This window comes from Hipposideros armiger, unplaced genomic scaffold, assembly GCF_001890085.2.
Source record: "Hipposideros armiger isolate ML-2016 unplaced genomic scaffold, ASM189008v1 scaffold_160, whole genome shotgun sequence".
Taxonomy (NCBI): Eukaryota; Metazoa; Chordata; class Mammalia; order Chiroptera; family Hipposideridae; genus Hipposideros; species Hipposideros armiger.
The window spans coordinates 1,664,498-1,678,522 of record NW_017731510.1 but is presented as its reverse complement, the minus strand read 5'-3'; positions in this window follow the sequence as shown (position 1 = coordinate 1,678,522).

Below are 14,025 nucleotides of genomic sequence, written 5' to 3'. Positions count from 1 at the left end.
CTCTCGTTTTCCAGGGAGATTGCCTAAGTAATGAACTGGTATTACATGTTTTTTAAGTTTGTTTTCTGTTTTATAAAGGAAAGAATAAGGCAAGTTAAGTATATGAAAACCTGTTTTAATAATATGAAGGAAGTAACACAATAAATGGACACCCAAGGAAAACAAATTTGAGCCAGTAGCACAAAGCAGGTTGTTTCCCATTTTAAATGCACAGTGTTTCAATGAGAAGAGGTGGCAGGGATTTGCCCAATTTCTTTATTAGTCACATTACTAGCTTTTATTACATTGTGTCTTTAATGTTATTTCAAAATAATGTTTTAATATTTAATTTCCTTATGTCTATAGATAAGGTCCTCCTACACTGACGTAGCCTTAAGCACTCTGAATACACCACCAGAAATTCATAAAGCAACTCACACATGCTCACGCACTAACTGTGCACTACTAGCAGACAAAGGCACCTATCGTAAACTTGGAAGCATTTTAGACATCATTTCTGTCTTGAGAAAGGGATTTAAATTTGATTTAAAGCTTATAGTACTATTTAGATGCAAAATACATTCATTTTCCCCTAGTGAACATAAATTTTATTCCTAGCTGTAAAACAAAGTATCTTTATTTTCTTCTTGTGCATTTTCTTGCAAGGGTTATATTCTCCTCTGCATGAATCCATGACAGAGTTACATGTGTTCCATTGTACAGGAAAGTTAAGAGTACCTGAAGTACTGATGAGAATGTTGTAATAGTAAAAGCAGTCTATCTATTTATTTTGTAAACACTGGAACAAACTACTTTTGGTTTCACAGAGTTGGGGCTTATTTCTGCATTTACACTGCTATGCTGTGTCATTATATAAGTAAAGGAAAATGTCAGCAAAGTTTACCTTAATTATGTATTTTTCACGTTTTTTTACTCTGTATCTCTAAGAATTCCACCTACACCAGTCAAATGAAGGATTCAGGAAATGAATTAAGTACCCTCAATCACTTGATGGGAAATAGGACCAATGCAGGACGAGTGTATCTTAACCTTTTCCAATCATAGACAAGGGATCATAGGGTGTGTGTGTGTGTGTGTGTGTGTGTGTGTGTGTGTGTGTGAGTGTGTGTGTGTGTGTGTGTGTGTGAAGAATGACTTTCACTTATTCATGTTCATGGAGAGTGTTTGTTAGAATTTTAATAGATTCTCATTCCAATTATTATTAATGCATTATCTAATTTGGCCATATTTCCTTATTGTTTTTAAGGAAAGGGTTGGATATGGTCTGTTGACATTTTTTCTGTGTGTATGTATGATTCTGAGATAGTTGGTTGATTAAGTCCCTTTAGTCAAAGAGCTGACCAAATTGGAAAAGAAAAAGTCAAATCAATTGTGGACCCTGAATTTATCAGTCAGTTTAATAGCTCTGCACAAAGACAGCCTGATTTTAATATCAGCATTATACAGACAGTGTCATGTGAACCACTCTAATGGTGCTAATGGCAGCTGATGCTTTTATTCTTCCATCAACACCAAAAGGGAGAAATTTTACTACAGCATTCTGAATAATCACACGAGGAAATGGATTCCTATTATTTCACCTAATAACAATGGAATATAGAACATTAAGGATTTCCTTTAGATACATTTTCCACAAATTATCTGCGTACGTGAATACCAAGTGTTTAACATCTATGAAGGTGATGACTTACAGAGTGTAAAGGGTTTATTCATTAATCTCAGAAGTAGTTTTCAAGTATTTGCATTAAAACGAACATTCAAATAGCCTTTTGCTTACACAGTTATCAAGGTAAAAAGGCTGTGTTAGGTATCAAGCTTTCTTTGATCGAACTTTCTAAGAGTTTTCGTTATTGACATCTTAGGTTAATTTTCAGTGATTCTGTCTTTAACTTTATATGGAGAGATTGAGTAATGGGGCTTTCTGTCCGCTCTCTTTGTTTTCATCATATCTGTTTCGTGCCCTTAGATAGTAGTAGTGAGAGCCTTCTTCTCATGGTTTAGTGTGTTTTGACACTCGCATATTGTAACTCATTTCCTGCTTGTAGTCATTGTAGATTTCTCTCCTGAATGAGTATGTGGACTTGGCCCCCTATAATTGGCTGCTACTGAGACATGCTCTAGTACATTATACCATCAACTTTGCTCCCCTTATCATTGTTATGTAATTAATTCAGGAATTTTATACTCTTGAACATAAGGAAGAAAAAGGATCATAGTCACCTCCTATCACCGCTGAGGATGGCCAGCTAAAGTTCCTGGGTGAAATGAGAGGAGAAATCCAAATATCAGCCCTGCCTTGCTTCCCTACCCCTTCTCCAGGCAAACCAAGGCATGGACAACACAGTCCTTAGTTAGGAAATTTCAATTCATTACGTGAAAATATTTGTGAAACAGCCTGAGACCAAAAGGCTAGTGTGACAGCCTAATGTCTTAATATAGTCTGTGTGGGAAAGCAAGAAGCAAGCATTTACTTCTTCAAAAAAACAATAAAGCAATTGTACCAGTGTCAGGTAAAATGTAAGGATGCTCCTTCCTCAAGGGTGGGGATTGACCCTGCTTTAAAGGTCTTCTGGAGGCTGTCATGGATTGCTTTTCAAAGCCTTTTCACTGTGATATAATGGCTTAAAGGAGACAGTTTATTGCAACAATAGCCACTCATAAGGAATATTATTATCTCATTGCAGATAATGTTCTTAAGGAGTGATTCAGAATGATAGTTGCATGATTATGGAAAGGAGTTCCTTCTCAAATTCAAAAAAGAAAGATTAAAATAGTCACAAAGCATTTCTCAACCCATTCCCTATATTCCAATAAAAACAAATTCACAAGAAAAAAATTAAGTCACAAAGCCTCCAGAACTGAAATTGGGCACATTTTATGACTGATAATTACTTTAATTCAATGCGACACTTTCACAGGGCATATGCTGTTTCTTATACTTAAAAATCCATTTAGTTTGGACTTCCTAAATAGCTGTACTGTAATTGGATTTAATATTCATTAAACACACCTTTATTTTATTATATCTACTTTTTTTTTTGGTATTTGTTGCCTATAGTTTGTGGGGTGAGGGTGGTATGGATTAAGACACACAAATTGTTCTAAAAATAATAACAGTAACGATAACAATGGTTAATAGTTGTTGAGTACTAAGTGCCAGTGACTGGTAGGAGCTCCACAAATATTTACTTAGGCCTCGTAAGAGCTATATAGGTTAGGTAATATTATCTTCCTAATATGATATCCTTTTTGTTTGCTTCTATCCCATTCCATCCCCCTCCCTGTTTCTTCTAGTCTCTGGGACAGGGATATTAAACCCTTTAGTGACTTATGATAATACAAGAACGAAAAACTGCTTAATGTCATTACCAGCTCACTTTCAATAGAAAAAAAAAAAGCTAACCCATGTCATGAAGCTGGAAGTTGGTTTTGTGTCTGAGATAATGGTGCTCATGTTACTGACAGGGAAACCTGTTCATATAGGTTAACAGGCAGGCAACCTGCCTTCCTTTGGCAGTATCCTCTCCTGGGGAGCACCATCAAAAGTATGGACAGAAATCTCTTCTGTTGTCATGGTGACACTTCTTCCCTGAGAGGATGTCAGCCATTCCAAGCACGTTCCACCTGTTTTCTACCTTAAGCACAGTCTAGGCTTGTCCTGGGTGTTCTGCACTGTTTGTTTAGATAAGAACTAGCTGAGTGGTTTGATACAATTCTGAACTTCACAGATAAGCTCCCGGCTCTTTCAAAAGTGGAGCATCCTATCTTCTGTCTAGGCCCATTGAATCCTGGCCTATATTTTCTGACTCATTAGTTCATTCAACTAGTAGTTATTGAACACCTACCTATAAGTCTGTCACCATGAATTTGAGTATTTTATATTAAATTAAAACAACTAATGTGTTAGTTATTTTAATTTAATGTAAAACACATACTGGGTGTTTACTCTGCTGGGATGGTGCTCTGTGCTTTCTTTTCTACTGTGAGGTCCACTGTTCACAAGAGTCAGACAAGGTAGGTATTGGCTCCAATCTACAGAGGAAGTAAATGATGCTCGCAAAGGTGAAACATCTTGCCCAAAGTCACCCATTTAATAAGTAACAGACAGAATTTGAAACAGAAATCTCACGCTATAACTCTTGCTTTAATTATAAATCTTTATTAGCCACATGATTCAGTTTTTTAATAACTTGTTTTAAATAAGAAACTGATCAAAGCTCTGAACTGCAGGAGTCAAACCATATTTTTATGATTGGAAATACCATTAAAATGATGTCTATTCGTTAAAAGTGAACTTGTTTTTTTGTTTTTTGTTTTTTAATTACTTGATGGCTTTATACATGCAAGTCTAAAAGGGAGATATCATTGTCTAGCAGGTTTTTTCTCACCTGGGCCAGTCAACATTTTGGACCATATTCACCAATTAGAGTTACATACTAGCAGGTCTATATACAGATTTTATGATCTGATGAGTGCTTTGTCAATAATAAAACCAAAAACTATTTCAATAGTAAATCCGACAGGTTGCAAACTGAGTTTTCTTTCCGCTCTAATTCTATTAAGGTGACACTCTCAGTATTTAGGGAAAATTTGTTTGAAATTGCATCATAGACAATTAACAAGATTATTTTACTAATACATAGGCTACCTGCACTTGGTAAAAAAAATTTTTTTAGACCTCATTTTAATGAGATGCAGTGGAACATTTCAATAAAAGGTGATCATTTTATTGAATTATAAACTGGAGTAGGTTTTGGAAATGATTCAATAATTGGGTGAAGTAACTTTCTCCTTTATGTGAGAAGATAACATTTTTAATAAAATAAAACCTAGGTTACTGGTTACTGGAGACATATTAAACTTTCTCAGGTATCTACCTGGATCATTTAATAAACTAAAGCAGAAATACTAAAAATATCTGGTCAAATTGCAAAGGGGCATAGAGTAGACACACAGTAAATACTCATTAACATATGAAATGGAATTCGTGAACCTTCTGAAATACCTACATTACAACCATTTATCCCCCATTACAGAATTATTTCTAAATAAAAGAGTAGAAACTCTAACAAAGTAATACATAACATTTTTATTGTTTCCAGGGTAAATTTAATTGAACATGGAGGCTCTGATAGTAGTGGTTTTATCAAGAATATCAGGGAAAATGGTTTTGATGTTAGAGGCAAAGTAAATTCCTGTCATTTTTACTTGACTCCAGCAATTGGTCAGGCTCATTGCTACCTTCAGGTTTTGCCCAAGTTATGTATATGAAACACCTCAGTGTAATACAGGGAATAGCAGGTTATTTGAAAATGATGAGAAAGAAAACTCAAATGAGAAACTCCATTTCTCTAATTAGTTTTCCTGAAGGTCAGGCATGTCTTTGAGGACAAGCTTTGGGCTGTATTATTTTTGTGCACAGGAGGAAAGTTGTTAGTAGGTTTATAGATATTATTTTTATAATAGAATGTTAAATTCCCCCAAAACATCAAAAATTGTCTCCCAGACTACGCTATGTTTTTAAAACTTGTTTTAAAAACAGATTCTAAGTAGCAATAGAGTCTTTTCTCCTTTCTCCACTCCAATGATTTAATGGGATAGATAAACCAATGTTTATATTTTTAAACCTGTAAATATTTTATTTTGGGTATTTTGTATATTTGTTGATATAATTCCATTTTGTGCATATGTACCATTGTGCATGTTCCTGTTTTTGATAGTCACCCTTTTAATGAATGTAAGAAGCTTGGACTAATAGCACTTTTCTTGTCTCATTCAAACATCTTACAATGAAAATACAACACTGCCATTTTAACTGTTGTGTTTAATTCAGTCAATAAATTTTGTTGCTCCTTTACAATTAAAGTGAATTTTATTGGTTGTTATTTTTCCAGGATGAATTTTATTTACAGCCTTTCCAATTTTTAGAATGCCTACTAATGATGGTGATAATGACAATGTGAAGTGTGTGTGTGTGTGTGTGTGTGTGTGTGTGTGTCCCTGTATTTGGTGGGAAGACCAATGGGAGGTCAATATTTCTTTCCACATTTTGTAAACATGTGAAAAATTATTGTTTGGTTTGAGTCATTGCCTTTTGAAAAGCTTGGTTGTTACTGTGACTCTGATTGGATTGTTGAGCCTTTTACTTAGAAAATCTCCATTCCTTATAATTCTATGTGAAGTTGGCTAATCTGCTATTAGGGAGCAGCCAGTTGGAGTTTTTCTAAAAAATTGTCTTATCTTTTTCATTTTGTTTTGTTTTGGGAGATATATTTTCACTGCATATATCTAATAGTTCAAATCCATAGTATTTTGAAGAGTGATGAGGTTGTGTCATTTTATGTTTGAAAAATAAGAATTAAAGACTGCATAAATTGTTTTGAAGTGTACCTCTCTTAAAATAAGTTTGTTCATACTGCAGTTGCTTCCATTTCTCTTAAATATCAAGAAAAATTCATATTTATATGTAGAACACTATGAGGATAAATGTCCAAAGGCAGATTAGTACAGTAAATAATTATAGTAAATATATACCAGCAAAACCACAAATAGATAAAAAAATCCACAAAACCTCTCCTCCCTTTCTGCGACCTTTCCCCCATTCTCCCAGCTCCTTCATCTTTCCTCTTCTTCTCTTTTCCTAGAGTTAACATGGAAGACACCTCAATGACCTTTAATGAGGCAATGAGGAAAGTAAAGCTTAGAGATGCTGGGAGACTGCCCTTAAAGTCTTTGAAGTAGTCAGGTGTGGCAAAAAGGGACCAGATTTGGCAACCAAACAGAATCTGGGTTTCAATTCTGATTCAAGCACTTACTAGCTTTGTGAATCCAGGCAAGTTCCTTAACTTCCATGAGCCAAGGTTTCCGACTACCCTACAAAATGAGGATGAGATTTAATTTATAGGGTAGTGACACCATTACTAACTTTTCAAAAAATAAGTGTCTAAGGCATAGTATGTTTTTCATTTATGTTCATTTAGCGTCTTTTGTTTAAAAAAGGCATTAATTAAAATTAAAACTTTATGGATTGGATTTGAAATATTCTTGAACAGAAAACTTGCTTGATAAAAGAGAAAGATAAATATGGACGTCTTGGATTGGGGTGAAATTATAGAATGGTGAAATGTGCTTAGAGAAAAATGGAAACAAATGGGGGTAGAGGTGGTCTTCTGAGGCACGTTATTCGGAAATTAAAAGCCCACATACAGTTAAGAGAAGCTAGGGGTAAAAGCCTAGCCTCTGTGGAAGAAGTCAAGGGGTAGCAGCTGAGTTGTTTGGAAAGTCAGCTAACAGCTGAACGAGCAATGACCAGACACAGTGGTGGTCAAATCGAATGGAGCTTGCACTCCTCCAGTCACCAAACAATGGTGCAACCATAACTGAATATGGTTTAGTACAGTGGAAAGCAATCATTGGTGCATGTAACCTGAAAAAATGTAAACTATGTGGGCTTTGAGAGACTGAAAATAATTTAAACTAGAGGGCAATTTCCTTTGCCGTTTCAAGCAACAAACGAGGAAGGCCTGTGTTCTGAATTGGCCCCAGTTCTGAACACTTCTCATGGCGGGAGCACCCCTCTGCCCTGAGTGGGGTGTGGGATTCTGGAACTTCACGATAACACTGTTTTCATACGACCTGGTACCTAAACTCGAAGCCATCTTATCCAGTGTTCTGATAGAGAAACACCATCTACTCTGACACCAAGGGTCTTGTTGGCTACACTGGACATACTGATGGATGGATGTCAATCTCCGACGTGAGACTTCACAGGAGAGTTTTAAGGGTATACACAAGTTTTACCTTTCATGTTTTCACTGTGTTGAGAACTTTAAGCTGTAGGTTTAGAACCCTGAGGGAGCAACTCTGAACCAAAGAGGAGTGAAAATATGTGTCTCTGAAGGAAGAGTCTAATGTCATAAATCTATACTGGGAGAAAAAAGCAATGGAAAACTGTCCTCGAATTTTCCCCACCCACCTAGGCTGTGTACTTGCAGACTCATGCACACTCCAGGATATGTTACGGGGCTTATGAACCAGCAAGGGTGTTAGGTGACAAGTGATGGCGTGAGGAAAGGGATATTTCCAAGAAGGAATAGAAGAAGCAAAGACCAGGACCCAGGGCTGCAGATACATCCCTTGCTCCTCATTATTCCCGGGTGGAAACAGCAAAGTGTGCATTTGTGTTCCATCAGGGAGTGGGTTCCCATTTAAAATCAGCTCTTATATGTTTCCTGGCTTCTAGGTCTATGATCTGAGAGGTTAGTTTCCTTCCCAACTCTTTAGATTTTTATACTCCCCATGTCCTGGGTAAAAGTGACCTTTTAGAAGTAATTCAGAGTCCTTAATGGTTGCTTTCAGTGCCAGAAGCTGCTCTGTGTTCGCTTTGTTGTTCAGTGGACATAGGTACTTTTTAGAGGACTCTGTTTCTCTCGGGCAGCTTAGGGACAACTCTTGCCAGGTGATGAAGAGAGGGGTCCCAGATCCGATGTCACATTCTTGTTGCAGCTTTCCATTTGATGAAAAACTCATTATCTATTATATGTGACAATAAATGATTCATGGCATGTGGTTTGTCTCAACAAATATTAGATACTTAATGTGGCAGGCTCTGTGCTAAGTGTGGTGGGTATGAGTGAGTGAGGTATTACACCTGTCCCTCTGCTAAGGTCACTTAAACTTCTCAATAAACTCCCTGCATACAAATCTCTGTCTTGGTGTCATTTCCTGAGGAACCCCAAACTCAGATATTATTATTATTTCCATTTTTCAATGAAAAACTGAGGCTTAGACATCTTAAGTGTTTTTGGCAATACAAAATATTAGATAGAGAGTTTTAAAAATTCTTATATAGAACACTTAAAAATGCCAGACAACGTTAATTTTTATTCCTTTAAATGAATTATTGAGCTATCAAGGAAGGGAGGCCAGAAAATCCTCCATGTAACTATTAATGTTTAGAGGCCTAGAACTTTGGGTTCCATGGTCCAAGAATGGACTGGGGACCATACTGGAGACAATTAAATCCACAATTAGACTAGAAGGACTGTTTTGTAGACATATTTTTGGTATTGAAAGATCAAGCAAAACACAAAATCAGTAAGGATAAAGATTTGAGCAACACATTTGGACACATATAACCCTGGAGCAAACAATTAAAGAATTCACATTCTTTTCAAGTACAAATAAAACATTTATAAAAATTGACTACATCCTAAGTCATGAAGTATGTCTTAAAACATTTCAAAAAAATCAGTTTCATGCAGAATATGTTCTCTTACCATTGTTACAGAATAAAAATTCAACCAAGTAAATTTAAAGATCCAATTGGCTTTCTTGAATGATTCATGAATGGGACAGCATCCCTCTAGTAAATATAAAGGAGCTCTGAGGAGCCATACAAAATGGAAAGCTTTTACAGGCAGAAACTGGGAAGGATAAGGAAGTTAAAAGAGTGGATTATTTTGGGAAGGGACAAGTTCCTTAGGGGAAAACAAGGGGTCTTATCAGGTCTCACTAGTGCTGACCAGGAGATTCCATACTGACTGGTTTAACATTCCACTCTTGTGAGAGGATGGAACTGCACTTAGGTTAGGCATTATGTCTTGGTGGGGCTCAGCACAGTGACTCCATTTTGGGTCTGTTGTTTCTTTTTTTTTTTTTTTAAAGATTTTTATTGGGGAATTGGGGGATGGGAACAGTGCTGGGGAATTCGGGAAAGGGGAACAGACAAGTTGCTGTCCTTTTGTTCTTCAGTCTAGTTGTGGAGGACGTTGCTTCACTGGCCCAAGTTGGCACCATCATTGCGCTCTTCCCGGGTGATGCAGATCAGTCGCTGGCTTCTGGACACGGCAACTTGAAGGCCGCTCACGCTGGCTGCTGGCTACACATGGTAGCCCATGGCAACCCACTGCAGCAGGGGCTGCAGCCTAAGCCGTCGCCGGCGACTCACCGCAACCCAGCTCCAGGTTAAGCTATTGTTCAGCATCTTAGCTGTAGAGGGCAGTGTCACTGGCCCTCATATGTGGGATCTGAACTGGGGCCCTCTGGCGTCCCAAGCCAGTTCTTAACCAACACACCACTCGGCCGGCCCTGTTGTTTCTTTTTAACAATATAATACAACTATACTAGAAATTAATGTAAAAATTAGTAGTAAAAAGATAACAAAAACCACTCCATACATTTGGAAAAAATTCTAAATGGACCTTTTAATAACTTGTGGATCAAAGGATGAGTATGGATATTAGAAAATAATTAGAAGTGCAAACACTATATATTAAAACATGAAATATAGCTAAAGCTACTTAGAAGAAATTTACAGCCCTAAATGCTCAGATTAGTAAAGATAAAAGGCTGAGGGTTAATGAGTTAAGTATCCATTTTAATCAAATTGAGAAGTTAGAGAGCCGGACAAGTGGTGTGTTGGTTGGGACCTAGCTTGGGATGCCAGAGGACCCCGGTTCAGATCCCACATGTGAGGGCCAGTGACACTGCCCTCTACAGCTATGAGGCTGAACAACAGCTCGACCTGGAGCTGGGCTGCCATGAGTCACCAGCGACCGCAGGTGGGTTGCCATGGGCTACCGTGTGTAGCCAGCAGCTGCAGTGAGTGGCCATCCAGAAGCCGGCGACTGATCTGCCTCGCCCAGGAAGAGTGCAATGATGGTGCCAACTTGGGCCAGTGAAGCAACGTCCTCCATGGCTGGACTGAAGAACAAAAGGATAGCAACTTGTCTGTTCCCCTTCCCCCAATTCCCCAATAAAAATCTTAAAAAAAAAAAAGAAGTTAGAAAAAGAATAACAGAATAAACCCAAAGAAAGTATAAATGAGAAGTAATATAGATTAGAGCAGAAAGTAATGAGACTAAAAACAAAGATACTATAAAGTGGATTAACAAAGATGAAAATTGATTCTTTTGAAAAACATCTAATGGTATTTATTAAGAAAAAAATAGAGAAGATACAAATCAGGTTTAGAATGAGAAGATGGGCATAATTACCATTGAGCAGAGATCCAAAGAAAAAGAATGCTATAAATAAAGTTATGCCAATAGGTTTTTAAATTTAGACAAAATACAAAATTCCAAAGACTATATAAATTGCCAAAAGTGACTCAAAGAGAAATACATAACATAAATGTTACCAGAGAGCAGATCCTTCTCCGCGCGGTGTCCAGGCTCTTGGTGCCTCGAGCAAAGAATTGAATGAGACACAGAAATACAGTGGTGAACAAGCAGTTTATTAGAAGTGAAAGTACACTCCAAAGAGGTGGGAGCAGGCCCGAGCACAAAGGAGTGGCTCAAAAGGTGCTGAGTGGTGAGGCCTTGAAGTTTTGGGTTTTATTTATTTTTAAAAAGATTTTATTGGGGAATTGGGGGAGAGTAACAGCGTTGGGGAATCGGGGAAGGGGAACAGACAAGTTGCTGTCCTTTTGTTCTTCAGTCTAGTTGTAGAGGATGTCACTTCACTGGCCCAAGTTGGCACTATCATTGCGCTCTTCCTGGGTGAGGCAGATCAGTTGCCGGCCACTGGACGACCACTCATGGTGGCTCACGGGAGCTCTCGCCAATTGCTGGCTTTTCATGTTGGCTGCTGGCCCCTCACAGTAGCTCATGGCAGCCCACTGCAGCCCCACTGCAACCTACCCCGTCGCCAGTGACTCACGGCAGCCCAGCTCCAGGTCGAGCTGTTGTTCACCATCTTAGCTGTAGAGGGCACAGCATCACTGGCTCATGTGGGATCTGAACCGGGACCCTGCTGCTCAGGGCTGGCTTCCCAAGCCAGCTTTTAACCAACATACAATTGGGCCGGTCCAAGGACTTGAAGTTTTTACTGCCTTCTCTTCTAGAATGGGCTACTCCTCTCTAATTGTGGGGCTGCTTGCTTGATACCTGTGATTGATAATGGCTAATGATTATGGTAAACAAGGGCATGTTTGGGCAGAGAGGGGAGGTCTTTTGAGCGGTCATTTCTCATAGACTATGTTGGACATGCAGGAATGTTATCTGACGTTTCTAGGCATCTCAGAGACCCAATTCCTGTCTCTGTCTGCCTTATGTCCCCCTTGAGAGATGTGATCCCCATAAGTCTCTATGGGAAGTTGAGAGACAGGGGATCTTTTTTTCTGTATCTGCTTCCTGCTGAATGTGGCCATTGTCCCTACCTATTGGGGATTCACGGGACTCTCACCTATCTGATTATATTATATTATTTAATTATAGAATTAAAAGTGTTGACCCAAAAAGCAGGATTCATAGCCATTGACACAGGGTGACTGTGTGATGAAACATTTTTTCAGCTTCATGGAGCCTGCCCTTTCTTCTGGTTTAACCAGTCATTCAGTTATTGTTCACCTGGGAGCTGGGCCTGGAGAGAACACTGTGCTGCAATGACCATAGGCAACAGACATTAATCACAAGCTTTAGATTAATTACCTAAAGCAGGGGGTAGGAGATTTCTATGATTCAGGTGAAAAATAATCTATTGTTTATGATTAAAAAACTGATTTGAACAAGTATTATAACCAGGGGCTATGGAGCCAAAACACTAGGGAAAAGAAAACTTAGAGTTTCTATAGTGAGGAGCCCTTTTGTTTGACCCATATCATAAGAGTCCTAAAATTATTAAAGACATTGCACTGGTAGTTAAAACTCTCCCTCGCCCTCCAGACAAAGCAAACCTGTAAAACCAGATGGCAAAACCAATGTTCTACCAAACATGGAATGATCAGGTAAGTACACTCTAACACAATCTCTTTAAGAGAAAGAGGAACCATTTCTCAGTGCATATGGCCGAAGAAAATTAAGAGATATCTCTATCGTGGAATTTAATATTCCCATATAAGCTATTGGAAAACTGAATCGAGTAGTCTGTAAAACCAATACTTGTATTAAGTTGGGTTTTTTCCAGGAATGCAAATATGGTTCACCATAGAAATGTCTATTATAATAATATAATTCACCACATTAACAGATTAAAGAACAAGCATGTGCTATCTTAAAACCATAGATTCACATGCGTAAAGGAAGTTTTTAACAGTTCTAAAATTCAGACACCTAATTCTTGTCATGTTCTTGAAGCATGGAAGCTCTCCAGGACAATAGGTTTCTTTAAGTTGGAACTTTAAAGTTTAAACGGTTTGTCTAGTAACATTATTTTAAGCAGTAGCCCATATTGCATCCAATCTAAGATGTCATAGATGCACCATTCTCTTGTGTATCATGAAGGAAAAGAATGTTGGCAATTATAGTTGTAAGACACCACTGATTGACATATGCACCCAGTTTTAGAGATTTAAAATTGTGAAAATGTGCATTTTATTTTATTTATTTTTCTTAAACTTTATTGGGGAACAGTATGTTTTTTTCAGGACCCATCAGCTCCAAGTCAAGTTGTTGCTTTCAATCTAGTTGTGGAGGGCACAGCTCACTGGCCCATGTGGGATTCAAATTGGCAACCTTGGTGTTATGAGCCTGTGTTTAACTGCCTGAGCTAACCAACCGCCCGAAAATGTGCATTTTAGAATGGATGAAATGTTGATGTCTTTGCTTAAAGTTTTAATAATAATAATATTCTTTCTCTTCACTTATCAGGGAAGTGAAGGTTTATGTGAAAAAAAAGAGTTATGTACATGCTGGGTTTACAAATATCCAATGTCAAGACTTATGGAAGCTCCCTTTAATATTTAGTGAGGAACATATCAAGCAAATGTAATCAAGGTCTCAAACGTTAGAAAAATTATACACTTTTCACGAAATGATCATGAAAAAAATCACATGTACACAGGATTATATGTCAAGCTTCCCACTTTGAAGAAAATGGAGGCCCACACATTTGTCATCTTTGCCCTTTGTCTTTCTTTATCTACCAGGCCCACCAAGCTGGCTGGCAAGAATATCGTGCTCATCCAAAAGGGTCTATCTTTTCTGGCATCTCAGCACCTCCCAGAAGACACTGATTTCTCACAGATCTCTGTCTCGTACTTATTTTCAGATGGTAGTGTTTCTTAACAGGCTTCCGAATCTTTCT